This window comes from Phallusia mammillata, chromosome 6 (genome assembly GCF_965637545.1).
Source record: "Phallusia mammillata chromosome 6, kaPhaMamm4.hap1.1, whole genome shotgun sequence".
Classification (NCBI taxonomy): domain Eukaryota; kingdom Metazoa; phylum Chordata; class Ascidiacea; order Phlebobranchia; family Ascidiidae; genus Phallusia; species Phallusia mammillata.
The window spans coordinates 18,787,010-18,810,932 of record NC_137257.1 but is presented as its reverse complement, the minus strand read 5'-3'; the positions used below and the strand labels follow the sequence as shown (position 1 = coordinate 18,810,932).

General features: G+C 40.8%; 85 non-coding genes across 85 annotated transcripts; 44 read left to right on the top strand and 41 right to left on the bottom strand.

The window, feature by feature from the left end:
* Positions 1 to 234: 234 nt before the first annotated feature.
* On the bottom strand, positions 235 to 311 carry Trnar-ucu (transfer RNA arginine (anticodon UCU)). The gene has a single exon. It is a non-coding gene; the product is annotated as a tRNA-Arg (tRNA).
* Positions 312 to 504: 193 nt separating this feature from the next.
* Trnav-cac (transfer RNA valine (anticodon CAC)) lies at positions 505 to 577 on the top strand. Its single transcript has one exon. It is a non-coding gene; the product is annotated as a tRNA-Val (tRNA).
* Positions 578 to 727: 150 nt separating this feature from the next.
* Trnar-ucu (transfer RNA arginine (anticodon UCU)) lies at positions 728 to 801 on the bottom strand. Its single transcript has one exon. It is a non-coding gene; the product is annotated as a tRNA-Arg (tRNA).
* A 439-nt stretch (positions 802 to 1,240) lies between these two features.
* On the top strand, positions 1,241 to 1,313 carry Trnav-cac (transfer RNA valine (anticodon CAC)). Its single transcript has one exon. It is a non-coding gene; the product is annotated as a tRNA-Val (tRNA).
* A 150-nt stretch (positions 1,314 to 1,463) lies between these two features.
* Positions 1,464 to 1,537, bottom strand: Trnar-ucu (transfer RNA arginine (anticodon UCU)). The gene has a single exon. It is a non-coding gene; the product is annotated as a tRNA-Arg (tRNA).
* Positions 1,538 to 1,668: 131 nt separating this feature from the next.
* Trnav-aac (transfer RNA valine (anticodon AAC)) lies at positions 1,669 to 1,741 on the top strand. Its single transcript has one exon. It is a non-coding gene; the product is annotated as a tRNA-Val (tRNA).
* Positions 1,742 to 1,892: 151 nt separating this feature from the next.
* Trnar-ucu (transfer RNA arginine (anticodon UCU)) lies at positions 1,893 to 1,966 on the bottom strand. Its single transcript has one exon. It is a non-coding gene; the product is annotated as a tRNA-Arg (tRNA).
* Positions 1,967 to 2,158: 192 nt separating this feature from the next.
* On the top strand, positions 2,159 to 2,232 carry Trnav-cac (transfer RNA valine (anticodon CAC)). The gene has a single exon. It is a non-coding gene; the product is annotated as a tRNA-Val (tRNA).
* Positions 2,233 to 2,587: 355 nt separating this feature from the next.
* Positions 2,588 to 2,660, top strand: Trnav-aac (transfer RNA valine (anticodon AAC)). The gene has a single exon. It is a non-coding gene; the product is annotated as a tRNA-Val (tRNA).
* Positions 2,661 to 3,009: 349 nt separating this feature from the next.
* Trnav-aac (transfer RNA valine (anticodon AAC)) lies at positions 3,010 to 3,082 on the top strand. The gene has a single exon. It is a non-coding gene; the product is annotated as a tRNA-Val (tRNA).
* A 574-nt stretch (positions 3,083 to 3,656) lies between these two features.
* Positions 3,657 to 3,730, bottom strand: Trnar-ucu (transfer RNA arginine (anticodon UCU)). Its single transcript has one exon. It is a non-coding gene; the product is annotated as a tRNA-Arg (tRNA).
* Positions 3,731 to 3,923: 193 nt separating this feature from the next.
* Trnav-cac (transfer RNA valine (anticodon CAC)) lies at positions 3,924 to 3,996 on the top strand. Its single transcript has one exon. It is a non-coding gene; the product is annotated as a tRNA-Val (tRNA).
* A 150-nt stretch (positions 3,997 to 4,146) lies between these two features.
* Positions 4,147 to 4,220, bottom strand: Trnar-ucu (transfer RNA arginine (anticodon UCU)). Its single transcript has one exon. It is a non-coding gene; the product is annotated as a tRNA-Arg (tRNA).
* A 397-nt stretch (positions 4,221 to 4,617) lies between these two features.
* On the bottom strand, positions 4,618 to 4,694 carry Trnar-ucu (transfer RNA arginine (anticodon UCU)). The gene has a single exon. It is a non-coding gene; the product is annotated as a tRNA-Arg (tRNA).
* A 193-nt stretch (positions 4,695 to 4,887) lies between these two features.
* Trnav-cac (transfer RNA valine (anticodon CAC)) lies at positions 4,888 to 4,960 on the top strand. The gene has a single exon. It is a non-coding gene; the product is annotated as a tRNA-Val (tRNA).
* Positions 4,961 to 5,109: 149 nt separating this feature from the next.
* Positions 5,110 to 5,183, bottom strand: Trnar-ucu (transfer RNA arginine (anticodon UCU)). The gene has a single exon. It is a non-coding gene; the product is annotated as a tRNA-Arg (tRNA).
* Positions 5,184 to 5,314: 131 nt separating this feature from the next.
* Positions 5,315 to 5,387, top strand: Trnav-aac (transfer RNA valine (anticodon AAC)). Its single transcript has one exon. It is a non-coding gene; the product is annotated as a tRNA-Val (tRNA).
* A 151-nt stretch (positions 5,388 to 5,538) lies between these two features.
* Trnar-ucu (transfer RNA arginine (anticodon UCU)) lies at positions 5,539 to 5,612 on the bottom strand. The gene has a single exon. It is a non-coding gene; the product is annotated as a tRNA-Arg (tRNA).
* A 131-nt stretch (positions 5,613 to 5,743) lies between these two features.
* On the top strand, positions 5,744 to 5,816 carry Trnav-aac (transfer RNA valine (anticodon AAC)). The gene has a single exon. It is a non-coding gene; the product is annotated as a tRNA-Val (tRNA).
* A 151-nt stretch (positions 5,817 to 5,967) lies between these two features.
* On the bottom strand, positions 5,968 to 6,041 carry Trnar-ucu (transfer RNA arginine (anticodon UCU)). The gene has a single exon. It is a non-coding gene; the product is annotated as a tRNA-Arg (tRNA).
* A 131-nt stretch (positions 6,042 to 6,172) lies between these two features.
* On the top strand, positions 6,173 to 6,245 carry Trnav-aac (transfer RNA valine (anticodon AAC)). The gene has a single exon. It is a non-coding gene; the product is annotated as a tRNA-Val (tRNA).
* Positions 6,246 to 6,594: 349 nt separating this feature from the next.
* Positions 6,595 to 6,667, top strand: Trnav-aac (transfer RNA valine (anticodon AAC)). Its single transcript has one exon. It is a non-coding gene; the product is annotated as a tRNA-Val (tRNA).
* Positions 6,668 to 7,017: 350 nt separating this feature from the next.
* Trnav-aac (transfer RNA valine (anticodon AAC)) lies at positions 7,018 to 7,090 on the top strand. Its single transcript has one exon. It is a non-coding gene; the product is annotated as a tRNA-Val (tRNA).
* A 151-nt stretch (positions 7,091 to 7,241) lies between these two features.
* Positions 7,242 to 7,315, bottom strand: Trnar-ucu (transfer RNA arginine (anticodon UCU)). The gene has a single exon. It is a non-coding gene; the product is annotated as a tRNA-Arg (tRNA).
* Positions 7,316 to 7,508: 193 nt separating this feature from the next.
* On the top strand, positions 7,509 to 7,581 carry Trnav-cac (transfer RNA valine (anticodon CAC)). Its single transcript has one exon. It is a non-coding gene; the product is annotated as a tRNA-Val (tRNA).
* Positions 7,582 to 7,731: 150 nt separating this feature from the next.
* Positions 7,732 to 7,805, bottom strand: Trnar-ucu (transfer RNA arginine (anticodon UCU)). Its single transcript has one exon. It is a non-coding gene; the product is annotated as a tRNA-Arg (tRNA).
* A 397-nt stretch (positions 7,806 to 8,202) lies between these two features.
* On the bottom strand, positions 8,203 to 8,279 carry Trnar-ucu (transfer RNA arginine (anticodon UCU)). The gene has a single exon. It is a non-coding gene; the product is annotated as a tRNA-Arg (tRNA).
* A 193-nt stretch (positions 8,280 to 8,472) lies between these two features.
* Positions 8,473 to 8,545, top strand: Trnav-cac (transfer RNA valine (anticodon CAC)). Its single transcript has one exon. It is a non-coding gene; the product is annotated as a tRNA-Val (tRNA).
* Positions 8,546 to 8,694: 149 nt separating this feature from the next.
* Trnar-ucu (transfer RNA arginine (anticodon UCU)) lies at positions 8,695 to 8,768 on the bottom strand. The gene has a single exon. It is a non-coding gene; the product is annotated as a tRNA-Arg (tRNA).
* A 131-nt stretch (positions 8,769 to 8,899) lies between these two features.
* Trnav-aac (transfer RNA valine (anticodon AAC)) lies at positions 8,900 to 8,972 on the top strand. The gene has a single exon. It is a non-coding gene; the product is annotated as a tRNA-Val (tRNA).
* A 151-nt stretch (positions 8,973 to 9,123) lies between these two features.
* On the bottom strand, positions 9,124 to 9,197 carry Trnar-ucu (transfer RNA arginine (anticodon UCU)). The gene has a single exon. It is a non-coding gene; the product is annotated as a tRNA-Arg (tRNA).
* A 131-nt stretch (positions 9,198 to 9,328) lies between these two features.
* On the top strand, positions 9,329 to 9,401 carry Trnav-aac (transfer RNA valine (anticodon AAC)). The gene has a single exon. It is a non-coding gene; the product is annotated as a tRNA-Val (tRNA).
* Positions 9,402 to 9,750: 349 nt separating this feature from the next.
* Trnav-aac (transfer RNA valine (anticodon AAC)) lies at positions 9,751 to 9,823 on the top strand. The gene has a single exon. It is a non-coding gene; the product is annotated as a tRNA-Val (tRNA).
* Positions 9,824 to 10,173: 350 nt separating this feature from the next.
* Positions 10,174 to 10,246, top strand: Trnav-aac (transfer RNA valine (anticodon AAC)). The gene has a single exon. It is a non-coding gene; the product is annotated as a tRNA-Val (tRNA).
* A 151-nt stretch (positions 10,247 to 10,397) lies between these two features.
* Positions 10,398 to 10,471, bottom strand: Trnar-ucu (transfer RNA arginine (anticodon UCU)). The gene has a single exon. It is a non-coding gene; the product is annotated as a tRNA-Arg (tRNA).
* A 193-nt stretch (positions 10,472 to 10,664) lies between these two features.
* Positions 10,665 to 10,737, top strand: Trnav-cac (transfer RNA valine (anticodon CAC)). Its single transcript has one exon. It is a non-coding gene; the product is annotated as a tRNA-Val (tRNA).
* A 150-nt stretch (positions 10,738 to 10,887) lies between these two features.
* Positions 10,888 to 10,961, bottom strand: Trnar-ucu (transfer RNA arginine (anticodon UCU)). Its single transcript has one exon. It is a non-coding gene; the product is annotated as a tRNA-Arg (tRNA).
* Positions 10,962 to 11,358: 397 nt separating this feature from the next.
* Trnar-ucu (transfer RNA arginine (anticodon UCU)) lies at positions 11,359 to 11,435 on the bottom strand. Its single transcript has one exon. It is a non-coding gene; the product is annotated as a tRNA-Arg (tRNA).
* Positions 11,436 to 11,628: 193 nt separating this feature from the next.
* Trnav-cac (transfer RNA valine (anticodon CAC)) lies at positions 11,629 to 11,701 on the top strand. Its single transcript has one exon. It is a non-coding gene; the product is annotated as a tRNA-Val (tRNA).
* Positions 11,702 to 11,851: 150 nt separating this feature from the next.
* Trnar-ucu (transfer RNA arginine (anticodon UCU)) lies at positions 11,852 to 11,925 on the bottom strand. Its single transcript has one exon. It is a non-coding gene; the product is annotated as a tRNA-Arg (tRNA).
* Positions 11,926 to 12,055: 130 nt separating this feature from the next.
* Trnav-aac (transfer RNA valine (anticodon AAC)) lies at positions 12,056 to 12,128 on the top strand. The gene has a single exon. It is a non-coding gene; the product is annotated as a tRNA-Val (tRNA).
* Positions 12,129 to 12,279: 151 nt separating this feature from the next.
* On the bottom strand, positions 12,280 to 12,353 carry Trnar-ucu (transfer RNA arginine (anticodon UCU)). Its single transcript has one exon. It is a non-coding gene; the product is annotated as a tRNA-Arg (tRNA).
* A 131-nt stretch (positions 12,354 to 12,484) lies between these two features.
* Trnav-aac (transfer RNA valine (anticodon AAC)) lies at positions 12,485 to 12,557 on the top strand. The gene has a single exon. It is a non-coding gene; the product is annotated as a tRNA-Val (tRNA).
* A 151-nt stretch (positions 12,558 to 12,708) lies between these two features.
* Positions 12,709 to 12,782, bottom strand: Trnar-ucu (transfer RNA arginine (anticodon UCU)). Its single transcript has one exon. It is a non-coding gene; the product is annotated as a tRNA-Arg (tRNA).
* Positions 12,783 to 12,913: 131 nt separating this feature from the next.
* Trnav-aac (transfer RNA valine (anticodon AAC)) lies at positions 12,914 to 12,986 on the top strand. The gene has a single exon. It is a non-coding gene; the product is annotated as a tRNA-Val (tRNA).
* A 149-nt stretch (positions 12,987 to 13,135) lies between these two features.
* Trnar-ucu (transfer RNA arginine (anticodon UCU)) lies at positions 13,136 to 13,209 on the bottom strand. Its single transcript has one exon. It is a non-coding gene; the product is annotated as a tRNA-Arg (tRNA).
* Positions 13,210 to 13,403: 194 nt separating this feature from the next.
* Trnav-aac (transfer RNA valine (anticodon AAC)) lies at positions 13,404 to 13,476 on the top strand. The gene has a single exon. It is a non-coding gene; the product is annotated as a tRNA-Val (tRNA).
* A 349-nt stretch (positions 13,477 to 13,825) lies between these two features.
* On the top strand, positions 13,826 to 13,898 carry Trnav-aac (transfer RNA valine (anticodon AAC)). The gene has a single exon. It is a non-coding gene; the product is annotated as a tRNA-Val (tRNA).
* Positions 13,899 to 14,049: 151 nt separating this feature from the next.
* Trnar-ucu (transfer RNA arginine (anticodon UCU)) lies at positions 14,050 to 14,123 on the bottom strand. The gene has a single exon. It is a non-coding gene; the product is annotated as a tRNA-Arg (tRNA).
* A 616-nt stretch (positions 14,124 to 14,739) lies between these two features.
* Trnav-aac (transfer RNA valine (anticodon AAC)) lies at positions 14,740 to 14,812 on the top strand. Its single transcript has one exon. It is a non-coding gene; the product is annotated as a tRNA-Val (tRNA).
* A 355-nt stretch (positions 14,813 to 15,167) lies between these two features.
* Trnav-aac (transfer RNA valine (anticodon AAC)) lies at positions 15,168 to 15,240 on the top strand. The gene has a single exon. It is a non-coding gene; the product is annotated as a tRNA-Val (tRNA).
* Positions 15,241 to 15,588: 348 nt separating this feature from the next.
* On the top strand, positions 15,589 to 15,661 carry Trnav-aac (transfer RNA valine (anticodon AAC)). Its single transcript has one exon. It is a non-coding gene; the product is annotated as a tRNA-Val (tRNA).
* A 150-nt stretch (positions 15,662 to 15,811) lies between these two features.
* On the bottom strand, positions 15,812 to 15,885 carry Trnar-ucu (transfer RNA arginine (anticodon UCU)). The gene has a single exon. It is a non-coding gene; the product is annotated as a tRNA-Arg (tRNA).
* Positions 15,886 to 16,016: 131 nt separating this feature from the next.
* On the top strand, positions 16,017 to 16,089 carry Trnav-aac (transfer RNA valine (anticodon AAC)). Its single transcript has one exon. It is a non-coding gene; the product is annotated as a tRNA-Val (tRNA).
* A 150-nt stretch (positions 16,090 to 16,239) lies between these two features.
* Positions 16,240 to 16,313, bottom strand: Trnar-ucu (transfer RNA arginine (anticodon UCU)). Its single transcript has one exon. It is a non-coding gene; the product is annotated as a tRNA-Arg (tRNA).
* Positions 16,314 to 16,444: 131 nt separating this feature from the next.
* On the top strand, positions 16,445 to 16,517 carry Trnav-aac (transfer RNA valine (anticodon AAC)). The gene has a single exon. It is a non-coding gene; the product is annotated as a tRNA-Val (tRNA).
* Positions 16,518 to 16,668: 151 nt separating this feature from the next.
* Trnar-ucu (transfer RNA arginine (anticodon UCU)) lies at positions 16,669 to 16,742 on the bottom strand. Its single transcript has one exon. It is a non-coding gene; the product is annotated as a tRNA-Arg (tRNA).
* Positions 16,743 to 16,873: 131 nt separating this feature from the next.
* Trnav-aac (transfer RNA valine (anticodon AAC)) lies at positions 16,874 to 16,946 on the top strand. Its single transcript has one exon. It is a non-coding gene; the product is annotated as a tRNA-Val (tRNA).
* Positions 16,947 to 17,096: 150 nt separating this feature from the next.
* Trnar-ucu (transfer RNA arginine (anticodon UCU)) lies at positions 17,097 to 17,170 on the bottom strand. The gene has a single exon. It is a non-coding gene; the product is annotated as a tRNA-Arg (tRNA).
* Positions 17,171 to 17,301: 131 nt separating this feature from the next.
* On the top strand, positions 17,302 to 17,374 carry Trnav-aac (transfer RNA valine (anticodon AAC)). Its single transcript has one exon. It is a non-coding gene; the product is annotated as a tRNA-Val (tRNA).
* A 151-nt stretch (positions 17,375 to 17,525) lies between these two features.
* On the bottom strand, positions 17,526 to 17,599 carry Trnar-ucu (transfer RNA arginine (anticodon UCU)). Its single transcript has one exon. It is a non-coding gene; the product is annotated as a tRNA-Arg (tRNA).
* A 419-nt stretch (positions 17,600 to 18,018) lies between these two features.
* On the bottom strand, positions 18,019 to 18,092 carry Trnar-ucu (transfer RNA arginine (anticodon UCU)). The gene has a single exon. It is a non-coding gene; the product is annotated as a tRNA-Arg (tRNA).
* Positions 18,093 to 18,287: 195 nt separating this feature from the next.
* Positions 18,288 to 18,360, top strand: Trnav-aac (transfer RNA valine (anticodon AAC)). Its single transcript has one exon. It is a non-coding gene; the product is annotated as a tRNA-Val (tRNA).
* Positions 18,361 to 18,506: 146 nt separating this feature from the next.
* On the bottom strand, positions 18,507 to 18,584 carry Trnar-ucu (transfer RNA arginine (anticodon UCU)). The gene has a single exon. It is a non-coding gene; the product is annotated as a tRNA-Arg (tRNA).
* A 131-nt stretch (positions 18,585 to 18,715) lies between these two features.
* Positions 18,716 to 18,788, top strand: Trnav-aac (transfer RNA valine (anticodon AAC)). Its single transcript has one exon. It is a non-coding gene; the product is annotated as a tRNA-Val (tRNA).
* Positions 18,789 to 18,938: 150 nt separating this feature from the next.
* On the bottom strand, positions 18,939 to 19,012 carry Trnar-ucu (transfer RNA arginine (anticodon UCU)). Its single transcript has one exon. It is a non-coding gene; the product is annotated as a tRNA-Arg (tRNA).
* Positions 19,013 to 19,206: 194 nt separating this feature from the next.
* Positions 19,207 to 19,279, top strand: Trnav-aac (transfer RNA valine (anticodon AAC)). The gene has a single exon. It is a non-coding gene; the product is annotated as a tRNA-Val (tRNA).
* A 151-nt stretch (positions 19,280 to 19,430) lies between these two features.
* On the bottom strand, positions 19,431 to 19,504 carry Trnar-ucu (transfer RNA arginine (anticodon UCU)). Its single transcript has one exon. It is a non-coding gene; the product is annotated as a tRNA-Arg (tRNA).
* Positions 19,505 to 19,635: 131 nt separating this feature from the next.
* Positions 19,636 to 19,708, top strand: Trnav-aac (transfer RNA valine (anticodon AAC)). The gene has a single exon. It is a non-coding gene; the product is annotated as a tRNA-Val (tRNA).
* A 151-nt stretch (positions 19,709 to 19,859) lies between these two features.
* On the bottom strand, positions 19,860 to 19,933 carry Trnar-ucu (transfer RNA arginine (anticodon UCU)). The gene has a single exon. It is a non-coding gene; the product is annotated as a tRNA-Arg (tRNA).
* A 131-nt stretch (positions 19,934 to 20,064) lies between these two features.
* On the top strand, positions 20,065 to 20,137 carry Trnav-aac (transfer RNA valine (anticodon AAC)). Its single transcript has one exon. It is a non-coding gene; the product is annotated as a tRNA-Val (tRNA).
* A 150-nt stretch (positions 20,138 to 20,287) lies between these two features.
* Positions 20,288 to 20,361, bottom strand: Trnar-ucu (transfer RNA arginine (anticodon UCU)). Its single transcript has one exon. It is a non-coding gene; the product is annotated as a tRNA-Arg (tRNA).
* Positions 20,362 to 20,492: 131 nt separating this feature from the next.
* On the top strand, positions 20,493 to 20,565 carry Trnav-aac (transfer RNA valine (anticodon AAC)). Its single transcript has one exon. It is a non-coding gene; the product is annotated as a tRNA-Val (tRNA).
* Positions 20,566 to 20,716: 151 nt separating this feature from the next.
* Positions 20,717 to 20,790, bottom strand: Trnar-ucu (transfer RNA arginine (anticodon UCU)). The gene has a single exon. It is a non-coding gene; the product is annotated as a tRNA-Arg (tRNA).
* Positions 20,791 to 21,209: 419 nt separating this feature from the next.
* Positions 21,210 to 21,283, bottom strand: Trnar-ucu (transfer RNA arginine (anticodon UCU)). Its single transcript has one exon. It is a non-coding gene; the product is annotated as a tRNA-Arg (tRNA).
* Positions 21,284 to 21,478: 195 nt separating this feature from the next.
* Positions 21,479 to 21,551, top strand: Trnav-aac (transfer RNA valine (anticodon AAC)). Its single transcript has one exon. It is a non-coding gene; the product is annotated as a tRNA-Val (tRNA).
* Positions 21,552 to 21,697: 146 nt separating this feature from the next.
* Trnar-ucu (transfer RNA arginine (anticodon UCU)) lies at positions 21,698 to 21,775 on the bottom strand. The gene has a single exon. It is a non-coding gene; the product is annotated as a tRNA-Arg (tRNA).
* A 131-nt stretch (positions 21,776 to 21,906) lies between these two features.
* On the top strand, positions 21,907 to 21,979 carry Trnav-aac (transfer RNA valine (anticodon AAC)). The gene has a single exon. It is a non-coding gene; the product is annotated as a tRNA-Val (tRNA).
* A 150-nt stretch (positions 21,980 to 22,129) lies between these two features.
* On the bottom strand, positions 22,130 to 22,203 carry Trnar-ucu (transfer RNA arginine (anticodon UCU)). The gene has a single exon. It is a non-coding gene; the product is annotated as a tRNA-Arg (tRNA).
* Positions 22,204 to 22,397: 194 nt separating this feature from the next.
* Trnav-aac (transfer RNA valine (anticodon AAC)) lies at positions 22,398 to 22,470 on the top strand. Its single transcript has one exon. It is a non-coding gene; the product is annotated as a tRNA-Val (tRNA).
* Positions 22,471 to 22,621: 151 nt separating this feature from the next.
* Positions 22,622 to 22,695, bottom strand: Trnar-ucu (transfer RNA arginine (anticodon UCU)). Its single transcript has one exon. It is a non-coding gene; the product is annotated as a tRNA-Arg (tRNA).
* Positions 22,696 to 22,826: 131 nt separating this feature from the next.
* On the top strand, positions 22,827 to 22,899 carry Trnav-aac (transfer RNA valine (anticodon AAC)). Its single transcript has one exon. It is a non-coding gene; the product is annotated as a tRNA-Val (tRNA).
* A 151-nt stretch (positions 22,900 to 23,050) lies between these two features.
* Positions 23,051 to 23,124, bottom strand: Trnar-ucu (transfer RNA arginine (anticodon UCU)). Its single transcript has one exon. It is a non-coding gene; the product is annotated as a tRNA-Arg (tRNA).
* Positions 23,125 to 23,543: 419 nt separating this feature from the next.
* On the bottom strand, positions 23,544 to 23,617 carry Trnar-ucu (transfer RNA arginine (anticodon UCU)). The gene has a single exon. It is a non-coding gene; the product is annotated as a tRNA-Arg (tRNA).
* A 195-nt stretch (positions 23,618 to 23,812) lies between these two features.
* Trnav-aac (transfer RNA valine (anticodon AAC)) lies at positions 23,813 to 23,885 on the top strand. Its single transcript has one exon. It is a non-coding gene; the product is annotated as a tRNA-Val (tRNA).
* The last annotated feature ends 38 nt before the right edge of the window (positions 23,886 to 23,923 follow it).

The window sequence follows — 23,923 nt, the reverse complement described above, 5'->3', positions numbered from 1 at the left end:
ATCTTACCATGTGGTTTCCGTTGTGCAGTGGTTAGCACGCTCGCCTAACACGCGATAGGTCCACAGTTCGAGTATGGGCGGAAACAAACTTTTCTCTGTTTTCTGAGATTTAAAGTATCTGCATTATATTTCAATAGCTAGACTCATTTTCTTGGTTTAGATTTTGCAACCTTCAAGAAAAATCAAATTTGTTTTTTTACTTCAAAAAGATCGTTTAATGACATGACAATGAAAAGTACCCCCTGCCGGGACTCGAACCCGGAACCTCTGGATTAGAAGTCCAGCGCGCTAATCCATTGCGCCACAGAGACATTGGGAACTCTATCAAATTCTCTGTGACTTGCAATGTCACAATTTGTGACAAAATTATCGCTTGCCCGAAGTTTCAAATGATTCTTTCCAGACATGTCGATGTCCACTAGTTCTATGTTGAATTAGAAAACAACCAGGTTTTTCGGCAATCGTCAAACTACTAGACGGCGATTAACCGAATCTTACCATGTTGTTTCCGTTGTGTAGTGGTTATCACGTTCGCCTCACACGCGAAAGGTCCCCAGTTCGAGCCTGGGCGGTAACAAACTTTTCTTTGTTCTCTGAGTTTGAAGTGTCTGTATTATATTTCAATTCCTAGATTCGTTTTCTTGATTTAGCTTTTACAACCTTACAGAAAAATCAAATTTGTTTTTTACTTCAAAAACATAGTTTTATGATGTGACAATAAAAAGTACATCCCTGCCGGGACTCGAACCCGGAACCTCAGGATTAGAAGTCCAGCGCGCTAATCCATTGCGCCACAGAGATATTGGGAACTCTATCAAATTCTCAGTGACTTGCAATGTCACAATTTGTGACAAATTGGGTTGGAAAACAACCAGATTTCTTAAGGCAACCACCAAACTACTGGACGGCGATTAAGCGAACCTTTCCATGTGGTTTCCGTAGTGTAGTGGTTATCACGTTCGCCTAACACGCGAAAGGTCCCCAGTTCTCGAACCCGGAACCTCTGGATTAGAAGTCCAGCGCGCTAATCCATTGCGCCACAGAGACATTGGGAACTCTATCAAATTCTCTGTGACTTGCAATGTCACAATTTGTGACAAAATTATCGCTTGCCCGAAGTTTCAAATGATTCTTTCCAGACATGTCGATGTCCACTAGTTCTATGTTGAATTAGAAAACAACCAGGTTTTTCGGCAATCGTCAAACTACTAGACGGCGATTAACCGAATCTTACCATGTTGTTTCCGTTGTGTAGTGGTTATCACGTTCGCCTCACACGCGAAAGGTCCCCAGTTCGAGCCTGGGCGGTAACAAACTTTTCTTTGTTCTCTGAGTTTGAAGTGTCTGTATTATATTTCAATTCCTAGATTCGTTTTCTTGATTTAGCTTTTACAACCTTACAGAAAAATCAAATTTGTTTTTTACTTCAAAAACATAGTTTTATGATGTGACAATAAAAAGTACATCCCTGCCGGGACTCGAACCCGGAACCTCAGGATTAGAAGTCCAGCGCGCTAATCCATTGCGCCACAGAGATATTGGGAACTCTATCAAATTCTCAGTGACTTGCAATGTCACAATTTGTGACAAATTGGGTTGGAAAACAACCAGATTTCTTAAGGCAACCACCAAACTACTGGACGGCGATTAAGCGAACCTTTCCATGTGGTTTCCGTAGTGTAGTGGTTATCACGTTCGCCTAACACGCGAAAGGTCCCCAGTTCGAGCCTGGGCGGAAACAAACTTTTCTCTGTTTTCTGAGATTTAAAGCATCTGCATTATATTTCAATAGCTTGACTCATTTCCTTGGTTTAGCTTTTACAACCTTCCAGAAAAATCAAATTTGGTTTTTACTTCAAAAACATAGTTTTATGATGTGACACTAAAAAGTACATCCCTGCCGGGACTCGAACCCGGAACCTCTGGATTAGAAGTCCAGCGCGCTAATCCATTGCGCCACAGAGACATTGGGAAGTCTATCAAATTCTCTGTGACTTGCAATGTCACAATTTGTGACAAAATTATCGCTTGCCCGATGTTTCAAATGATTCTTTCCAGACATGTCGGTGTCCACTAGTTCTATTTTGTGTTGGAAAACAACCAGGTTTTTAGGCAACCGTCAAACTACTGGACGGCGATTAACCGAATCTTACCATGTGTTTTCCGTAGTGTAGTGGTTATCACGTTCGCTTCACCCGCGAAAGGTCCCCAGTTCGAGCCTGGGCGGAAACAAACTTTTCTTTGTTCTCTGAGTTTGAAGTATCTGTATTACATTTCAATTCCTAGATTCGTTTTCTTGATTTAGCTTTTACAACCTTACAGAAAAATCAAATTTGTTTTTTACTTCAAAAACATAGTTTTATGATGTGACAATAAAAAGTACATCCCTGCCGGGACTCCAACCTGGAACCTCTGCATTAGAAGTCCAGCGCGCTAATCCATTGCGCCACAGAGACATTGGGAACTCTATCAAATTCTCAGTGACTTGCAATGTCACAATTTGTGACAAATTGTGTTGGAAAACAACCAGATTTCTTAAGGCAACCACCAAACTACTGGACGGCGTTTAAGCGAACCTTTTCATGTGGTTTCCGTAGTGTAGTGGTTATCACGTTCGCCTAACACGCGAAAGGTCCCCACTTCGAGCCTGGGCGGAAACAAACTTTTCTTTGTTCTCTGAGATTTAAAATTTCTGCATTATATTTCAATAGCTAGACTCATTTTCTTAGTTTAGATTTTACAAGCTTCAAGAATAATCAAATTTGTTTTTTACTTCAAAAACATAGTTTTATGATGTGACAATAAAAAGTACATTCCTGCCGGGACTCCAACCCCTGGATTAGAAGTCCAGCGCGCTAATCCATTGCGCCACAGAGACATTGGGAACTCTATCAAATTCTCAGTGACTTGCAATGTCACAATTTGTGACAAATTGTGTTGGAAAACAACCAGATTTCTTAAGGCAACCACCAAACTACTGGACGGCGTTTAAGCGAACCTTTTCATGTGGTTTCCGTAGTGTAGTGGTTATCACGTTCGCCTAACACGCGAAAGGTCCCCACTTCGAGCCTGGGCGGAAACAAACTTTTCTTTGTTCTCTGAGATTTAAAATTTCTGGATTATATTTCAATAGCTAGACTCATTTTCTTAGTTTAGATTTTACAAGCTTCAAGAATAATCAAATGTGTTTTTTACTTCACAAAAGATCGTTTAATGTCATGACAATGAAAAGTACATCCCTGCCGGGACTCGAACCCCTGGATTAGAAGTCCAGCGCGCTAATCCATTGCGCCACAGAGACATTGGAAACTCTATCAAATTCTCAGTGACTTGCAATGTCACAATTTGTGACAAATTGGGTTGGAAAACAACCAGATTTCTTAAGGCAACCACCAAACTACTGGATGGCGATTAAGCGAACCTTTCCATGTGGTTTCCGTAGTGTAGTGGTTATCACGTTCGCCTAACACGCCAAAGGTCCCCAGTTCGAGCCTGGGCGGAAAAAAACTTTTCTCTGTTTTCTGAGATTTAAAGCATCTGCATTATATTTCAATAGCTTGACTCATTTCCTTGGTTTAGCTTTTACAACCTTCCAGAAAAATCAAATTTGGTTTTTACTTCAAAAACATAGTTTTATGATGTGACACTAAAAAGTACATCCCTGCCGGGACTCGAACCCGGAACCTCTGGATTAGAAGTCCAGCGCGCTAATCCATTGCGCCACAGAGACATTGGGAAGTCTATCAAATTCTCTGTGACTTGCAATGTCACAATTTGTGACAAAATTATCGCTTGCCCGATGTTTCAAATGATTCTTTCCAGACATGTCGGTGTCCACTAGTTCTATTTTGTGTTGGAAAACAACCAGGTTTTTAGGCAACCGTCAAACTACTGGACGGCGATTAACCGAATCTTACCATGTGGTTTCCGTAGTGTAGTGGTTATCACGTTCGCCTCACACGCGAAAGGTCCCCAGTTCGAGCCTGGGCGGAAACAAACTTTTCTTTGTTCTCTGAGTTTGAAGTATCTGTATTATATTTCAATTCCTAGATTCGTTTTCTTGATTTAGCTTTTACAACCTTACAGAAAAATCAAATTTGTTTTTTACTTCAAAAACATAGTTTTATGATGTGACAATAAAAAGTACATCCCTGCCGGGACTCCAACCCGGAACCTCTGGATTAGAAGTCCAGCGCGCTAATCCATTGCGCCACAGAGACGTTGGGAACTCTAACAAATTATCTGTTTTGTGACAAAATTATCGCTTGCCCGATGTTTCAAATGATTCTTTCCAGACATGTCGGTGTCCACTAGTTCTATTTTGTGTTGGAAAACAACCAGGTTTTTTAGGCAACCGTCAAACTACTGGACGGCGATTAAGCGAATCTTACCATGTGGTTTCCGTTGTGCAGTGGTTAGCACGCTCGCCTAACACGCGATAGGTCCACAGTTCGAGTATGGGCGGAAACAAACTTTTCTCTGTTTTCTGAGATTTAAAGTATCTGCATTATATTTCAATAGCTAGACTCATTTTCTTGGTTTAGATTTTGCAACCTTCAAGAAAAATCAAATTTGTTTTTTACTTCAAAAAGATCGTTTAATGACATGACAATGAAAAGTACCCCCTGCCGGGACTCGAACCCGGAACCTCTGGATTAGAAGTCCAGCGCGCTAATCCATTGCGCCACAGAGACATTGGGAACTCTATCAAATTCTCTGTGACTTGCAATGTCACAATTTGTGACAAAATTATCGCTTGCCCGAAGTTTCAAATGATTCTTTCCAGACATGTCGATGTCCACTACTTCTATGTTGAATTAGAAAACAACCAGGTTTTTCGGCAATCGTCAAACTACTAGACGGCGATTAACCGAATCTTACCATGTTGTTTCCGTTGTGTAGTGGTTATCACGTTCGCCTCACACGCGAAAGGTCCCCAGTTCGAGCCTGGGCGGTAACAAACTTTTCTTTGTTCTCTGAGTTTGAAGTGTCTGTATTATATTTCAATTCCTAGATTCGTTTGCTTGATTTAGCTTTTACAACCTTACAGAAAAATCAAATTTGTTTTTTACTGCAAAACATAGTTTTATGATGTGACAATAAAAAGTACATCCCTGCCGGGACTCGAACCCGGAACCTCAGGATTAGAAGTCCAGCGCGCTAATCCATTGCGCCACAGAGACGTTGGGAACTCTATCAAATTCTCAGTGACTTGCAATGTCACAATTTTTGACAAATGGAGTTGGAAAAAAACCAGATTACTTAAGGCAACCACCAAACTACTGGATGGCGATTAAGCGAACCTTTCCATGTGGTTTCCGTAGTGTAGTGGTTATCACGTTCGCCTAACACGCGAAAGGTCCCCAGTTCGAGCCTGGGCGGAAACAAACTTTTCTCTGTTTTCTGAGATTTAAAGCATCTGCATTATATTTCAATAGCTATACTCAATTCCTTGGTTTAGATTTTGCAACCTTCAAGAAAAATCAAATTTGTTTTTTACTTCAAAAAGATCGTTTAATGACATGACAATGAAAAGTACATCCCTGGCGGGACTCGAACCCGGAACCTCTGGATTAGAAGTCCAGCGCGGTAATCCACTGCGCCACAGAGACATTGGGAACTCTATCAAATTCTCAGTGACTTGAAATGTCACAATTTTTGACAAATGGAGTTGGAAAAAAACCAGATTACTTAAGGCAACCACCAAACTACTGGATGGCGATTAAGCGAACCTTTCCATGTGGTTTCCGTAGTGTAGTGGTTATCACGTTCGCCTAACACGCGAAAGGTCCCCAGTTCGAGCCTGGGCGGAAAAAAACTTTTCTCTGTTTTCTGAGATTTAAAGCATCTGCATTATATTTCAATAGCTATACTCAATTCCTTGGTTTAGATTTTACAACCTTCAAGAAAAATCAAATTTGTTTTTTACTTCAAAAACATAGTTTTATGACGTGACAATGAATAGTACATCCCTGCCGGGACTCGAACCCGGAACCTTTGGATTAGAAGTCCAGCGCGCTAATCCATTGCGCCACAGAGACATTGGGAACTCTATCAAATTCTCAGTGACTTGCAATGTCACAATTTGAGACAAATTGAGTTGGAAAACAACCAGATTTCTTAAGGCAACCACCAAACTACTGGACGGCGATTAAGCGAACCTTTCCATGTGGTTTCCGTAGTGTAGTGGTTATCACGTTCGCCTAACTCGCGAAACGTCCCCAGTTCGAGCCTGGGCGGAAACAAACTTTTCTTTGTTCTCTGAGATTTAAAATTTCTGCATTATATTTCAATAGCTAGACTCATTTTCTTAGTTTAGATTTTACAAGCTTCAAGAATAATCAAATTTGTTTTTTACTTCAAAAACATAGTTTTATGATGTGACAATAAAAAGTACATCCCTGCCGGGACTCCAACCCCTGGATTAGAAGTCCAGCGCGCTAATCCATTGCGCCACAGAGACATTGGGAACTCTATCAAATTCTCAGTGACTTGCAATGTCACAATTTGTGACAAATTGTGTTGGAAAACAACCAGATTTCTTAAGGCAACCACCAAACTACTGGACGGCGTTTAAGCGAACCTTTTCATGTGGTTTCCGTAGTGTAGTGGTTATCACGTTCGCCTAACACGCGAAAGGTCCCCACTTCGAGCCTGGGCGGAAACAAACTTTTCTTTGTTCTCTGAGATTTAAAATTTCTGGATTATATTTCAATAGCTAGACTCATTTTCTTAGTTTAGATTTTACAAGCTTCAAGAATAATCAAATGTGTTTTTTACTTCACAAAAGATCGTTTAATGTCATGACAATGAAAAGTACATCCCTGCCGGGACTCGAACCCCTGGATTAGAAGTCCAGCGCGCTAATCCATTGCGCCACAGAGACATTGGAAACTCTATCAAATTCTCAGTGACTTGCAATGTCACAATTTGTGACAAATTGGGTTGGAAAACAACCAGATTTCTTAAGGCAACCACCAAACTACTGGATGGCGATTAAGCGAACCTTTCCATGTGGTTTCCGTAGTGTAGTGGTTATCACGTTCGCCTAACACGCGAAAGGTCCCCAGTTCGAGCCTGGGCGGAAAAAAACTTTTCTCTGTTTTCTGAGATTTAAAGCATCTGCATTATATTTCAATAGCTTGACTCATTTCCTTGGTTTAGCTTTTACAACCTTCCAGAAAAATCAAATTTGGTTTTTACTTCAAAAACATAGTTTTATGATGTGACACTAAAAAGTACATCCCTGCCGGGACTCGAACCCGGAACCTCTGGATTAGAAGTCCAGCGCGCTAATCCATTGCGCCACAGAGACATTGGGAAGTCTATCAAATTCTCTGTGACTTGCAATGTCACAATTTGTGACAAAATTATCGCTTGCCCGATGTTTCAAATGATTCTTTCCAGACATGTCGGTGTCCACTAGTTCTATTTTGTGTTGGAAAACAACCAGGTTTTTAGGCAACCGTCAAACTACTGGACGGCGATTAACCGAATCTTACCATGTGGTTTCCGTAGTGTAGTGGTTATCACGTTCGCCTCACACGCGAAAGGTCCCCAGTTCGAGCCTGGGCGGAAACAAACTTTTCTTTGTTCTCTGAGTTTGAAGTATCTGTATTATATTTCAATTCCTAGATTCGTTTTCTTGATTTAGCTTTTACAACCTTACAGAAAAATCAAATTTGTTTTTTACTTCAAAAACATAGTTTTATGATGTGACAATAAAAAGTACATCCCTGCCGGGACTCGAACCCGGAACCTCTGGATTAGAAGTCCAGCGCGCTAATCCATTGCGCCACAGAGACGTTGGGAACTCTAACAAATTATCTGTTTTGTGACAAAATTATCGCTTGCCCGATGTTTCAAATGATTCTTTCCAGACATGTCGGTGTCCACTAGTTCTATTTTGTGTTGGAAAACAACCAGGTTTTTTAGGCAACCGTCAAACTACTGGACGGCGATTAAGCGAATCTTACCATGTGGTTTCCGTTGTGCAGTGGTTAGCACGCTCGCCTAACACGCGATAGGTCCACAGTTCGAGTATGGGCGGAAACAAACTTTTCTCTGTTTTCTGAGATTTAAAGTATCTGCATTATATTTCAATAGCTAGACTCATTTTCTTGGTTTAGATTTTGCAACCTTCAAGAAAAATCAAATTTGTTTTTTACTTCAAAAAGATCGTTTAATGACATGACAATGAAAAGTACCCCCTGCCGGGACTCGAACCCGGAACCTCTGGATTAGAAGTCCAGCGCGCTAATCCATTGCGCCACAGAGACATTGGGAACTCTATCAAATTCTCTGTGACTTGCAATGTCACAATTTGTGACAAAATTATCGCTTGCCCGAAGTTTCAAATGATTCTTTCCAGACATGTCGATGTCCACTAGTTCTATGTTGAATTAGAAAACAACCAGGTTTTTCGGCAATCGTCAAACTACTAGACGGCGATTAACCGAATCTTACCATGTTGTTTCCGTTGTGTAGTGGTTATCACGTTCGCCTCACACGCGAAAGGTCCCCAGTTCGAGCCTGGGCGGTAACAAACTTTTCTTTGTTCTCTGAGTTTGAAGTGTCTGTATTATATTTCAATTCCTAGATTCGTTTGCTTGATTTAGCTTTTACAACCTTACAGAAAAATCAAATTTGTTTTTTACTGCAAAACATAGTTTTATGATGTGACAATAAAAAGTACATCCCTGCCGGGACTCGAACCCGGAACCTCAGGATTAGAAGTCCAGCGCGCTAATCCATTGCGCCACAGAGACGTTGGGAACTCTATCAAATTCTCTGTGACTTGCAATGTCACAATTTTTGACAAATGGAGTTGGAAAAAAACCAGATTACTTAAGGCAACCACCAAACTACTGGATGGCGATTAAGCGAACCTTTCCATGTGGTTTCCGTAGTGTAGTGGTTATCACGTTCGCCTAACACGCGAAAGGTCCCCAGTTCGAGCCTGGGCGGAAACATACTTTTCTCTGTTTTCTGAGATTTAAAGCATCTGCATTATATTTCAATAGCTATACTCAATTCCTTGGTTTAGATTTTGCAACCTTCAAGAAAAATCAAATTTGTTTTTTACTTCAAAAAGATCGTTTAATGACATGACAATGAAAAGTACATCCCTGGCGGGACTCGAACCCGGAACCTCTGGATTAGAAGTCCAGCGCGGTAATCCACTGCGCCACAGAGACATTGGGAACTCTATCAAATTCTCAGTGACTTGAAATGTCACAATTTTTGACAAATGGAGTTGGAAAAAAACCAGATTACTTAAGGCAACCACCAAACTACTGGATGGCGATTAAGCGAACCTTTCCATGTGGTTTCCGTAGTGTAGTGGTTATCACGTTCGCCTAACACGCGAAAGGTCCCCAGTTCGAGCCTGGGCGGAAAAAAACTTTTCTCTGTTTTCTGAGATTTAAAGCATCTGCATTATATTTCAATAGCTATACTCAATTCCTTGGTTTAGATTTTACAAGCTTCAAGAATAATCAAATTTGTTTTTTACTTCAAAAACATAGTTTTATGATGTGACAATAAAAAGTACATCCCTGCCGGGACTCCAACCCCTGGATTAGAAGTCCAGCGCGCTAATCCATTGCGCCACAGAGACATTGGGAACTCTATCAAATTCTCAGTGACTTGCAATGTCACAATTTGTGACAAATTGTGTTGGAAAACAACCAGATTTCTTAAGGCAACCACCAAACTACTGGACGGCGTTTAAGCGAACCTTTTCATGTGGTTTCCGTAGTGTAGTGGTTATCACGTTCGCCTAACACGCGAAAGGTCCCCACTTCGAGCCTGGGCGGAAACAAACTTTTCTTTGTTCTCTGAGATTTAAAATTTCTGGATTATATTTCAATAGCTAGACTCATTTTCTTAGTTTAGATTTTACAAGCTTCAAGAATAATCAAATGTGTTTTTTACTTCACAAAAGATCGTTTAATGTCATGACAATGAAAAGTACATCCCTGCCGGGACTCGAACCCCTGGATTAGAAGTCCAGCGCGCTAATCCATTGCGCCACAGAGACATTGGAAACTCTATCAAATTCTCAGTGACTTGCAATGTCACAATTTGTGACAAATTGGGTTGGAAAACAACCAGATTTCTTAAAGCAACCACCAAACTACTGGATGGCGATTAAGCGAACCTTTCCATGTGGTTTCCGTAGTGTAGTGGTTATCACGTTCGCCTAACACGCGAAAGGTCCCCAGTTCGAGCCTGGGCGGAAAAAAACTTTTCTCTGTTTTCTGAGATTTAAAGCATCTGCATTATATTTCAATAGCTTGACTCATTTCCTTGGTTTAGCTTTTACAACCTTCCAGAAAAATCAAATTTGGTTTTTACTTCAAAAACATAGTTTTATGATGTGACACTAAAAAGTACATCCCTGCCGGGACTCGAACCCGGAACCTCTGGATTAGAAGTCCAGCGCGCTAATCCATTGCGCCACAGAGACATTGGGAAGTCTATCAAATTCTCTGTGACTTGCAATGTCACAATTTGTGACAAAATTATCGCTTGCCCGATGTTTCAAATGATTCTTTCCAGACATGTCGGTGTCATCTAGTTCTATTTTGTGTTGGAAAACAACCAGGTTTTTAGGCAACCGTCAAACTACTGGACGGCGATTAACCGAATCTTACCATGTGGTTTCCGTAGTGTAGTGGTTATCACGTTCGCCTCACACGCGAAAGGTCCCCAGTTCGAGCCTGGGCGGAAACAAACTTTTCTTTGTTCTCTGAGTTTGAAGTATCTGTATTACATTTCAATTCCTAGATTCGTTTTCTTGATTTAGCTTTTACAACCTTACAGAAAAATCAAATTTGTTTTTTACTTCAAAAACATAGTTTTATGATGTGACAATAAAAAGTACATCCCTGCCGGGACTCCAACCCGGAACCTCTGGATTAGAAGTCCAGCGCGCTAATCCATTGCGCCACAGAGACGTTGGGAACTCTAACAAATTATCTGTTTTGTGACAAAATTATCGCTTGCCCGATGTTTCAAATGATTCTTTCCAGACATGTCGGTGTCCACTAGTTCTATTTTGTGTTGGAAAACAACCAGGTTTTTTAGGCAACCGTCAAACTACTGGACGGCGATTAAGCGAATCTTACCATGTGGTTTCCGTTGTGCAGTGGTTAGCACGCTCGCCTAACACGCGATAGGTCCACAGTTCGAGTATGGGCGGAAACAAACTTTTCTCTGTTTTCTGAGATTTAAAGTATCTGCATTATATTTCAATAGCTAGACTCATTTTCTTGGTTTAGATTTTGCAACCTTCAAGAAAAATCAAATTTGTTTTTTACTTCAAAAAGATCGTTTAATGACATGACAATGAAAAGTACCCCCTGCCGGGACTCGAACCCGGAACCTCTGGATTAGAAGTCCAGCGCGCTAATCCATTGCGCCACAGAGACATTGGGAACTCTATCAAATTCTCTGTGACTTGCAATGTCACAATTTGTGACAAAATTATCGCTTGCCCGAAGTTTCAAATGATTCTTTCCAGACATGTCGATGTCCACTAGTTCTATGTTGAATTAGAAAACAACCAGGTTTTTCGGCAATCGTCAAACTACTAGACGGCGATTAACCGAATCTTACCATGTTGTTTCCGTTGTGTAGTGGTTATCACGTTCGCCTCACACGCGAAAGGTCCCCAGTTCGAGCCTGGGCGGTAACAAACTTTTCTTTGTTCTCTGAGTTTGAAGTGTCTGTATTATATTTCAATTCCTAGATTCGTTTTCTTGATTTAGCTTTTACAACCTTACAGAAAAATCAAATTTGTTTTTTACTTCAAAAACATAGTTTTATGATGTGACAATAAAAAGTACATCCCTGCCGGGACTCGAACCCGGAACCTCAGGATTAGAAGTCCAGCGCGCTAATCCATTGCGCCACAGAGACGTTGGGAAGTCTATCAAATTCTCAGTGACTTGCAATGTCACAATTTTTGACAAATGGAGTTGGAAAAAACCAGATTACTTAAGGCAACCACCAAACTACTGGATGGCGATTAAGCGAACCTTTCCATGTGGTTTCCGTAGTGTAGTGGTTATCACGTTCGCCTAACACGCGAAAGGTCCCCAGTTCGAGCCTGGGCGGAAACAAACTTTTCTCTGTTTTCTGAGATTTAAAGCATCTGCATTATATTTCAATAGCTATACTCAATTCCTTGGTTTAGATTTTGCAACCTTCAAGAAAAATCAAATTTGTTTTTTACTTCAAAAAGATCGTTTAATGACATGACAATGAAAAGTACATCCCTGCCGGGACTCCAACCCGGAACCTCTGGATTAGAAGTCCAGCGCGGTAATCCACTGCGCCACAGAGACATTGGGAACTCTATCAAATTCTCAGTGACTTGAAATGTCACAATTTTTGACAAATGGAGTTGGAAAAAAACCAGATTACTTAAGGCAACCACCAAACTACTGGATGGCGATTAAGCGAACCTTTCCATGTGGTTTCCGTAGTGTAGTGGTTATCACGTTCGCCTAACACGCGAAAGGTCCCCAGTTCGAGCCTGGGCGGAAAAAAACTTTTCTCTGTTTTCTGAGATTTAAAGCATCTGCATTATATTTCAATAGCTATACTCAATTCCTTGGTTTAGATTTTACAACCTTCAAGAAAAATCAAATTTGTTTTTTACTTCAAAAACATAGTTTTATGACGTGACAATGAATAGTACATCCCTGCCGGGACTCGAACCCGGAACCTTTGGATTAGAAGTCCAGCGCGCTAATCCATTGCGCCACAGAGACATTGGGAACTCTATCAAATTCTCAGTGACTTGCAATGTCACAATTTGAGACAAATTGAGTTGGAAAACAACCAGATTTCTTAAGGCAACCACCAAACTACTGGACGGCGATTAAGCGAACCTTTCCATGTGGTTTCCGTAGTGTAGTGGTTATCACGTTCGCCTAACACGCGAAACGTCCCCAGTTCGAGCCTGGGCGGAAACAAACTTTTCTTTGTTCTCTGAGTTTGAAGTATCTGTATTAATTTAAATTCCTAGACTCGTTTTCTTGATTTAGCTTTTACAACCTTACAGAAAAATCAAATTTGTTTTTTACTTCAAAAAAATAGTTTCATGATGTGACAATAAAAAGTACATCCTCGCCGGGATTCGAACCCGGAACCTCTGGATTAGAAGTCCAGCGCGCTAATCCATTGCGCCACCGAGACATTGGGAACTCTATCAAATTCTCTGTGACTTCCAATGTCACAATTTGTGACAAAATTATCGCTTGCCCGACGTTTCAAATGATTCTTTCCAGACATGTCGGTGTCCACTAGTTCTATTTTGTGTTGGAAAACAACCAGGTTTTTTAGGCAACCGTCAAACTACTGGACGGCGATTAACCGAATCTTATCATGTGGTTTCCGTAGTGCAGTGGTTATCACGCTCGCCTAACACGCGAAAGGTCCACAGTTCGAGTCTGGGCGGAAACAAACTTTTCTCTGTTTTCTGAGATTTAAAGTATCTGCATTATATTTCAATAGCTAGACTCATTTTCTTGGTTTAGATTTTGCAACCTTCCAGAAAAATCAAATTTGTTTTTTACTTCAAAAAGTTCGTTTAATGACATGACAATGAAAAGTACATCCCTGCCGGGACTCCAACCCCTGGATTAGAAGTCCTGCGCGCTAATCCATTGCGCCACAGAGACATTGGGAACTATATCAAATTCTCTGTGACATGCAATGTCACAATTTGTGACAAATTGAGTTGGAAAACAACCGGATTTCTTAAGGCAACCACCAAACTACTGGATGGCGATTAAGCAAACCTTTTCATGTGGTTTCCGTAGTGTAGTGGTTATCACGTTCGCCTAACACGCGAAAGGTCCCCAGTTCGAGCCTGGGTGGAAACAAACTTTTCTCTGTTTTCTGAGATTTAAAGCATCTGCATTATATTTCAATAGCTAGACTCATTTCCTTGGTTTAGATTTTACAACCTTCAAGAAAAATCAAATTTGTTTTTTACTTCAAAAACATAGTTTTATGACGTGACAATAAAAAGTTCATCCCACCCGGGACTCGAACCCGGAACCTCTGGATTAGAAGTCCAGCGCCCTAATCCATTGCGCCACAGAGACATTGGGAACTCTATCAAATTCTCTGTGACTTGCAATGTCACAATTTGTAACAAAATTATCGCTTGCCTGATGTTTCAAATGATTCTTTCCAGACATGTCGGTGTCCACTAGTTCTATTTTGTGTTGGAAAACAACCAGGTTTTTTAGGCAACCGTCAAAGCACTGGACGGCGATTAACCGAATCTTACCATGTTGTTTCCATTGTGTAGTGGTTGTCACGTTCGCCTAACACACGAAAGGTCCCCAGTTCGAGCCTGGGCGAAAATAAACTTTTCTTTGTTCTCTGAGATTCAAAATTTCTGAATTATTTTTCAATTTGCTAGACTCATTTTCTTGGTTTATATTTTACAACATCAAAAAAAATAAAATTAGTTTTTGACTTCAAAAAGATCGTTTAATGACATGACAATGAAAAGTACATCCCTGCCGGAACTCGAACCCCTGGATTAGAAGTCCAGCGCGCTAATCCATTGCGCCAAAGAGACATTGGGAACAATATCAAATTCTCTGTGACTTGCAATGTCACAATTTGTGACAAATTGGGTTGGAAAACAACCACATTTCTTAAGGCAACCACCAAACTACTGGATGGCGATTAAGCGAACCTTTCCATGTGGTTTCCGTAGTGTAGTGGTTATCACGTTCGCCTAACACGCGAAAGGTCCCCAGTTCGAGCCTGGGCGGAAACAAACTTTTCTCTGTTTTCTGAGATTTGAAGCATCTGCATTATATTTCAATAGCTAGACTCATTTTCTTGGTTTGATTTTACAACCTTCCAGAAAAATCAAATTTGGTTTTTCCTTCAAAAAGATCGCTTGATGATATGACAATGAAAAGTACATCCCTGCCGGGTCTCGAACGCGGAACCTCTGGATTAGAAGTCCAGCGCACTAATCCATTGCGCTATGGAGACATTGGGAACTCTGTCAAATTCTCTGTGACTTCCAATGTCACAATTTGTGACAAATTGAGTTGGAAAACAACCAGATTTCTTAAGGAAACCACCAAACTACTGGACGGCGATAAAGCGAACCTTTCCATGTGGTTTCCGTAGTGTAGTGGTTATCACGTTCGCCTAACACGCGAAAGGTCCACAGTTCGAGCCTGGGTGGAAACAAACTTTTCTTTGTTCTGTGAGATTTAAAATTTCTGCATTATATTTCAATTTGCTAGACTCATTTTCTTGGTTTAGATTTTACAACATTAAAAAAATCAAATTAGTTTTTGACTTCAAAAAGATCGTTTAATGACATGACAATGAAAAGTACATCCCTGCCGGGACTCGAACCCCTGGATTAGAAGTCCAGCGCGCTAATCCATTGCGCCAAAGAGACATTGGGAACTCTATCAAATTCTCAGTGACTTGCAATGTCACAATTTGTGACAAATTGTGTTGGAAAACAACCAGATTTCTTAAGGCAACCACCAAACTACTGGATGGCGATTAACCGAACCTTTCCATGTGGTTTCCGTAGTGTAGTGGTTATCACGTTCGCCTAACACGCGAAAGGTCCCCAGTTCGAGCCTGGGCGGAAACAAACTTTTCTTTGTTTTCTGAGATTTGAAGCATCTGCATTATATTTCAATAGCTAGACTCATTTTCTTGGTTTGATTTTACAACCTTCCAGAAAAATCAAATTTGGTTTTTACTTCAAAAAGATCGTTTAATGACATGACAATGAAAAGTACATCCCTGCCGGGACTCGATCCCGGAACCCCTGGATTAGAAGTCCAGCGCGCTAATCCATTGCGCTACAGAGACATTGGGAACTCTATCAAATTCTCTGTGACTTGCAATGTCACAATTTGTGACAAATTGAGTTGGAAAACAACCAGATTTCTTAAGGCAACCACCAAACTACTGGATGGCGATTAACCGAACCTTTCCATGTGGTTTCCGTAGTGTAGTGGTTATCACGTTCGCCTAACACGCGAAAGGTCCACAGTTCGATCCTGGGCGGAAACAAAATTTTCTTTGTTCTCTGAGATTTAACATTTCTGCATTATATTTCAAAAGCTAGACTCATTTTCTTGGTTTGATTTTGCAACCTTCAAGAAAAATCAAATTTGTTTTTTACTTCAAAAAGATCGTTTAATGACATGACAATGAAAAGTACATCCCTGCCGGGACTCGAACCCGGAACCTCTGGATTAGAAGTCCAGCGCGGTAATCCACTGCGCCACAGAGACATTGGGAACTCTATCAAATTCTCAGTGACTCGCAATGTCACAATTTGTGACAAATGGAGTTGGAAAAAAACCAGATTACTTAAGGCAACCACCAAACTACTGGATGGCGATTAAGCGAACCTTTCCATGTGGTTTCCGTAGTGTAGTGGTTATCACGTTCGCCTAACACGCGAAAGGTCCCCAGTTCGAGCCTGGGCGGAAACAAACTTTTCTCTGTTTTCTGAGATTTAAAGCATCTGCATTATATTTCAATAGCTATACTCAATTCCTTGGTTTAGATTTTACAACCTTCAAGAAAAATCAAATTTGTTTTTTACTTCAAAAACATAGTTTTATGACGTGACAAAAAAAAGTTCATCCCTCCCGGGACTCGAACCCGGAACCTCTGGATTAGAAGTCCAGCGCGCTAATCCATTGCGCCACAGAGACATTGGGAACTCTATCAAATTCTCTGTGACTTGCAATGTCACAATTTGTGACAAATTGAGCTGGAAAACAACCAGATTTCTTAAGGCAACCACCAAACTACTGGATGGCGATTAACCGAACCTTTCCATGTGGTTTCCGTAGTGTAGTGGTTATCACGTTCGCCTAACACGCGAAAGGTCCACAGTTCGATCCTGGGCGGAAACAAAATTTTCTTTGTTCTCTGAGATTTAACATTTCTACATTATATTTCAAAAGCTAGACTCATTTTCTTGGTTTGATTTTGCAACCTTCAAGAAAAATCAAATTTGTTTTTTACTTCAAAAAGATCGTTTAATGACATGACAATGAAAAGTACATCCCTGCCGGGACTCGAACCCGGAACCTCTGGATTAGAAGTCCAGCGCGGTAATCCACTGCGCCACAGAGACATTGGGAACTCTATCAAATTCTCAGTGACTCGCAATGTCACAATTTGTGACAAATGGAGTTGGAAAAAAACCAGATTACTTAAGGCAACCACCAAACTACTGGATGGCGATTAAGCGAACCTTTCCATGTGGTTTCCGTAGTGCAGTGGTTATCACGTTCGCCTAACACGCGAAAGGTCCCCAGTTCGAGCCTGGGCGGAAACAAACTTTTCTCTGTTTTCTGAGATTTAAAGCATCTGCATTATATTTCAATAGCTATACTCAATTCCTTGGTTTAGATTTTACAACCTTCAAGAAAAATCAAATTTGTTTTTTACTTCAAAAACATAGTTTTATGACGTGACAAAAAAAAGTTCATCCCTCCCGGGACTCGAACCCGGAACCTCTGGATTAGAAGTCCAGCGCGCTAATCCATTGCGCCACAGAGACATTGGGAACTCTATCAAATTCTCTGTGATTTGCAATGTCACAATTTGTAACAAAATTATCGCTTGCCTGATGTTTCAAATGATTCTTTCCAGACATGCGAGTGTCCACTAGTTCTATTTTGTGTTGGAAAACAACCAGGTTTTTTAGGCAACCGTCAAACCACTGGACGGCGATTAACCGAATCTTACCATGTTGTTTCCATTGTGTAGTGGTTGTCACGTTCGCCTAACACGCGAAAGGTCCCCAGTTCGAGCCTGGGCGAAAACAAACTTTTCTTTGTTCTCTGAGATTTAAAATTTCTGCATTATATTTCAATTTGCTAGACTCATTTTCTTGGTTTAGATTTTACAACCATCAAGAAAAATCAAATTTGTTTTTTACTTCAAAAAGATCGTTTAATGACATGACAATGAAAAGTACATCCCTGCCGGGACTCGAACCCGGAACCTCTGGATTAGAAGTCCAGCGCGCTAATCCATTGCGCCACAGAGACATTGGGAACTCTATCAAATTCTCAGTGACTTGCAATGTCACAATTTGTGACAAAATTATCGCTTGCCCGACGTTTCAAATGATTCTTTCCAGACATGTCGATGTCCACTAGTTCTATATTGAGTTAGATAACAAATAGATTTGTTAAGGCAACCACCAAACTACTTGACGACGATTATCCGAATCTTTCCATGTGGTTTCAGTAGTGTAGTGGTTATCACGTTCACCTAACACGCGAAAGGTCCCCAGTTCGACCCTGGGCGGAAACAAACTTTTCTTTGTTCTCTGAGGTTTAAAATTTCTGCATTATATTTCAATAGTTAGACTCATTTTCTTGGTTCGATTTTACAACCTTCCAGAAAAATCAAATTTGTTTTTTACTTCAAAAAGGTCGCTTGATGACATGACAATGAAAAGTACAACCCTGCCGGGACTCGAACGCGGAACCTCTGGATTAGAAGTCCAGCGCGCTAATCCATTGCGCCACAGAGACATTGGGAACTCTATCAAATTCTCTGTGACTTCCAATGTCACAATTTGTGACAAATTGAGTTGGAAAACAACCAGATTTCTTAAGGCAACCACCAAACTACTGGACGGCGATTAAGCGAACCTTTCCATGTGGTTTCCGTAGTGTAGTGGTTATCACGTTCGCCTAACACGCGAAAGGTCCCCAGTTCGAGCCTGGGCGGAAACAAACTTTTCTTTGTTCTCTGAGTTTGAAGTATCTGTATTATGTTTAAATTCCTAGACTCGTTTTCTTGATTTAGCTTTTACAACCTTACAGAAAAATCAAATTTGTTTTTTACTTCAAAAAAATAGTTTCATGATGTGACAATAAAAAGTACATCCTCGCCGGGACTCGAACCCGGAACCTCTGGATTAGAAGTCCAGCGCGCTAATCCATTGCGCCACCGAGACGTTGGGAACTCTATCAAATTCTCTGTGACTTCCAATGTCACAATTTGTGACAAAATTATCGCTTGCCCGACGTTTCAAATGATTTTTTCCAGACATGTCGGTGTCCACTAGTTCTATTTTGTGTTGGAAAACAACCGGGTTTTTTAGGCAACCGTCAAACTACTGGACGGCGATTAACCGAATCTTACCATGTGGTTTCCGTAGTGCAGTGGTTATCACGCTCGCCTAACACGCGAAAGGTCCACAGTTCGAGTCTGGGCGGAAACAAACTTTTCTCTGTTTTCTGAGATTTAAAGTATCTGCATTATATTTCAATAGCTAGACTCATTTTCTTGGTTTAGATTTTGCAACCTTCAAGAAAAATCAAATTTGTTTTTTACTTCAAAAAGATCGTTTAATGACATGACAATGAAAAGTACATCCCTGCCGGGACTCGAACCCGGAACCTCTGGATTAGAAGTCCAGCGCGGTAATCCACTGCGCCACAGAGACATTGGGAACTCTATCAAATTCTCTGTGACTCGCAATGTCACAATTTGTGACAAATGGAGTTGGAAAAAAACCAGATTACTTAAGGCAACCACCAAACTACTGGATGGCGATTAAGCGAACCTTTCCATGTGGTTTCCGTAGTGTAGTGGTTATCACGTTCGCCTAACACGCGAAAGGTCCCCAGTTCGAGCCTGGGCGGAAACAAACTTTTCTCTGTTTTCTGAGATTTAAAGCATCTGCATTATATTTCAATAGCTATACTCAATTCCTTGGTTTAGATTTTACAACCTTCAAGAAAAATCAAATTTGTTTTTTACTTCAAAAACATAGTTTTATGACGTGACAAAAAAAAGTTCATCCCTCCCGGGACTCGAACCCGGAACCTCTGGATTAGAAGTGCAGCGCGCTAATCCATTGCGCCACAGAGACATTGGGAACTCTATCAAATTCTCTGTGACTTGCAATGTCACAATTTGTGACAAATTGAGCTGGAAAACAACCAGATTTCTTAAGGCAACCACCAAACTACTGGATGGCGATTAACCGAACCTTTCCATGTGGTTTCCGTAGTGTAGTGGTTATCACGTTCGCCTAACACGCGAAAGGTCCACAGTTCGATCCTGGGCGGAAACAAAATTTTCTTTGTTCTCTGAGATTTAACATTTCTGCATTATATTTCAAAAGCTAGACTCATTTTCTTGGTTTGATTTTGCAACCTTCAAGAAAAATCAAATTTGTTTTTTACTTCAAAAAGATCGTTTAATGACATGACAATGAAAAGTACATCCCTGCCGGGTCTCGAACCCGGAACCTCTGGATTAGAAGTCCAGCGCGGTAATCCACTGCGCCACAGAGACATTGGGAACTCTATCAAATTCTCAGTGACTCGCAATGTCACAATTTGTGACAAATGGAGTTGGAAAAAAACCAGATTACTTAAGGCAACCACCAAACTACTGGATGGCGATTAAGCGAACCTTTCCATGTGGTTTCCGTAGTGTAGTGGTTATCACGTTCGCCTAACACGCGAAAGGTCCCCAGTTCGAGCCTGGGCGGAAACAAACTTTTCTCTGTTTTCTGAGATTTAAAGCATCTGCATTATATTTCAATAGCTATACTCAATTCCTTGGTTTAGATTTTACAACCTTCAAGAAAAATCAAATTTGTTTTTTACTTCAAAAACATAGTTTTATGACGTGACAAAAAAAAGTTCATCCCTCCCGGGACTCGAACCCGGAACCTCTGGATTAGAAGTCCAGCGCGCTAATCCATTGCGCCACAGAGACATTGGGAACTCTATCAAATTCTCTGTGATTTGCAATGTCACAATTTGTAACAAAATTATCGCTTGCCTGATGTTTCAAATGATTCTTTCCAGACATGCGAGTGTCCACTAGTTCTATTTTGTGTTGGAAAACAACCAGGTTTTTTAGGCAACCGTCAAACCACTGGACGGCGATTAACCGAATCTTACCATGTTGTTTCCATTGTGTAGTGGTTGTCACGTTCGCCTAACACGCGAAAGGTCCCCAGTTCGAGCCTGGGCGAAAACAAACTTTTCTTTGTTCTCTGAGATTTAAAATTTCTGCATTATATTTCAATTTGCTAGACTCATTTTCTTGGTTTAGATTTTACAACCATCAAGAAAAATCAAATTTGTTTTTTACTTCAAAAAGATCGTTTAATGACATGACAATGAAAAGTACATCCCTGCCGGGACTCGAACCCGGAACCTCTGGATTAGAAGTCCAGCGCGCTAATCCATTGCGCCACAGAGACATTGGGAACTCTATCAAATTCTCAGTGACTTGCAATGTCACAATTTGTGACAAAATTATCGCTTGCCCGACGTTTCAAATGATTCTTTCCAGACATGTCGATGTCCACTAGTTCTATATTGAGTTAGAAAACAACCAGATTTGTTAAGGCAACCACCAAACTACTTGACGACGATTATCCGAATCTTTCCATGTGGTTTCAGTAGTGTAGTGGTTATCACGTTCACCTAACACGCGAAAGGTCCCCAGTTCGATCCTGGGCGGAAACAAACTTTTCTTTGTTCTCTGAGGTTTAAAATTTCTGCATTATATTTCAATAGTTAGACTCATTTTCTTGGTTCGATTTTACAACCTTCAAGAAAAATCAAATTTGTTTTTTACTTCAAAAAGGTCGCTTGATGACATGACAATGAAAAGTACAACCCTGCCGGGACTCGAACGCGGAACCTCTGGATTAGAAGTCCAGCGCGCTAATCCATTGCGCCACAGAGACATTGGGAACTCTATCAAATTCTCTGTGACTTCCAATGTCACAATTTGTGACAAATTGAGTTGGAAAACAACCAGATTTCTTAAGGCAACCACCAAACTACTGGACGGCGATTAAGCGAACCTTTCCATGTGGTTTCCGTAGTGTAGTGGTTATCACGTTCGCCTAACACGCGAAAGGTCCCCAGTCCGAGCCTGGGCGGAAACAAACTTTTCTTTGTTCTCTGAGTTTGAAGTATCTGTATTATGTTTAAATTCCTAGACTCGTTTTCTTGATTTAGCTTTTACAACCTTACAGAAAAATCAAATTTGTTTTTTACTTCAAAAAAATAGTTTCATGATGTGACAATAAAAAGTACATCCTCGCCGGGACTCGAACCCGGAACCTCTGGATTAGAAGTCCAGCGCGCTAATCCATTGCGCCACCGAGACGTTGGGAACTCTATCAAATTCTCTGTGACTTCCAATGTCACAATTTGTGACAAAATTATCGCTTGCCCGACGTTTCAAATGATTTTTTCCAGACATGTCGGTGTCCACTAGTTCTATTTTGTTTTGGAAAACAACCGGGTTTTTTAGGCAACCGTCAAACTACTGGACGGCGATTAACCGAATCTTACCATGTGGTTTCCGTAGTGCAGTGGTTATCACGCTCGCCTAACACGCGAAAGGTCCACAGTTCGAGTCTGGGCGGAAACAAACTTTTCTCTGTTTTCTGAGATTTAAAGTATCTGCATTATATTTCAATAGCTAGACTCATTTTCTTGGTTTAGATTTTGCAACCTTCAAGAAAAATCAAATTTGTTTTTTACTTCAAAAAGATCGTTTAATGACATGACAATGAAAAGTGCATCCCTGCCGGGACTCGAACCCGGAACCTCTGGATTAGAAGTCCAGCGCGGTAATCCACTGCGCCACAGAGACATTGGGAACTCTATCAAATTCTCTGTGACTCGCAATGTCACAATTTGTGACAAATGGAGTTGGAAAAAAACCAGATTACTTAAGGCAACCACCAAACTACTGGATGGCGATTAAGCGAACCTTTCCATGTGGTTTCCGTAGTGTAGTGGTTATCACGTTCGCCTAACACGCGAAAGGTCCCCAGTTCGAGCCTGGGCGGAAACAAACTTTTCTCTGTTTTCTGAGATTTAAAGCATCTGCATTATATTTCAATAGCTATACTCAATTCCTTGGTTTAGATTTTACAACCTTCAAGAAAAATCAAATTTGTTTTTTACTTCAAAAACATAGTTTTATGACGTGACAAAAAAAAGTTCATCCCTCCCGGGACTCGAACCCGGAACCTCTGGATTAGAAGTCCAGCGCGGTAATCCACTGCGCCACAGAGACATTGGGAACTCTATCAAATTCTCTGTGATTTGCAATGTCACAATTTGTAACAAAATTATCGCTTGCCTGATGTTTCAAATGATTCTTTCCAGACATGCGAGTGTCCACTAGTTCTATTTTGTGTTGGAAAACAACCAGGTTTTTTAGGCAACCGACAAACCACTGGACGGCGATTAACCGAATCTTACCATGTTGGTTCCATTGTGTAGTGGTTGTCACGTTCGCCTAACACGCGGAAGGTCCCCAGTTCGAGCCTGGGCGAAAACAAACTTTTCTTTGTTCTCTGAGATTTAAAATTTCTGCATTATATTTCAATTTGCTAGACTCATTTTCTTGGTTTAGATTTTACAACCATCAAGAAAAATCAAATTTGTTTTTTACTTCAAAAAGATCGTTTAATGACATGACAATGAAAAGTACATCCCTGCCGGGACTCGAACCCGGAACCTCTGGATTAGAAGTCCAGCGCGCTAATCCATTGCGCCACAGAGACATTGGGAACTCTATCAAATTCTCAGTGACTTGCAATGTCACAATTTGTGACAAAATTATCGCTTGCCCGACGTTTCAAATGATTCTTTCCAGACATGTCGATGTCCACTAGTTCTATATTGAGTTAGAAAACAACCAGATTTGTTAAGGCAACCACCAAACTACTTGACGACGATTATCCGAATCTTTCCATGTGGTTTCAGTAGTGTAGTGGTTATCACGTTCACCTAACACGCGAAAGGTCCCCAGTTCGATCCTGGGCGGAAACAAACTTTTCTTTGTTCTCTGAGGTTTAAAATTTCTGCAT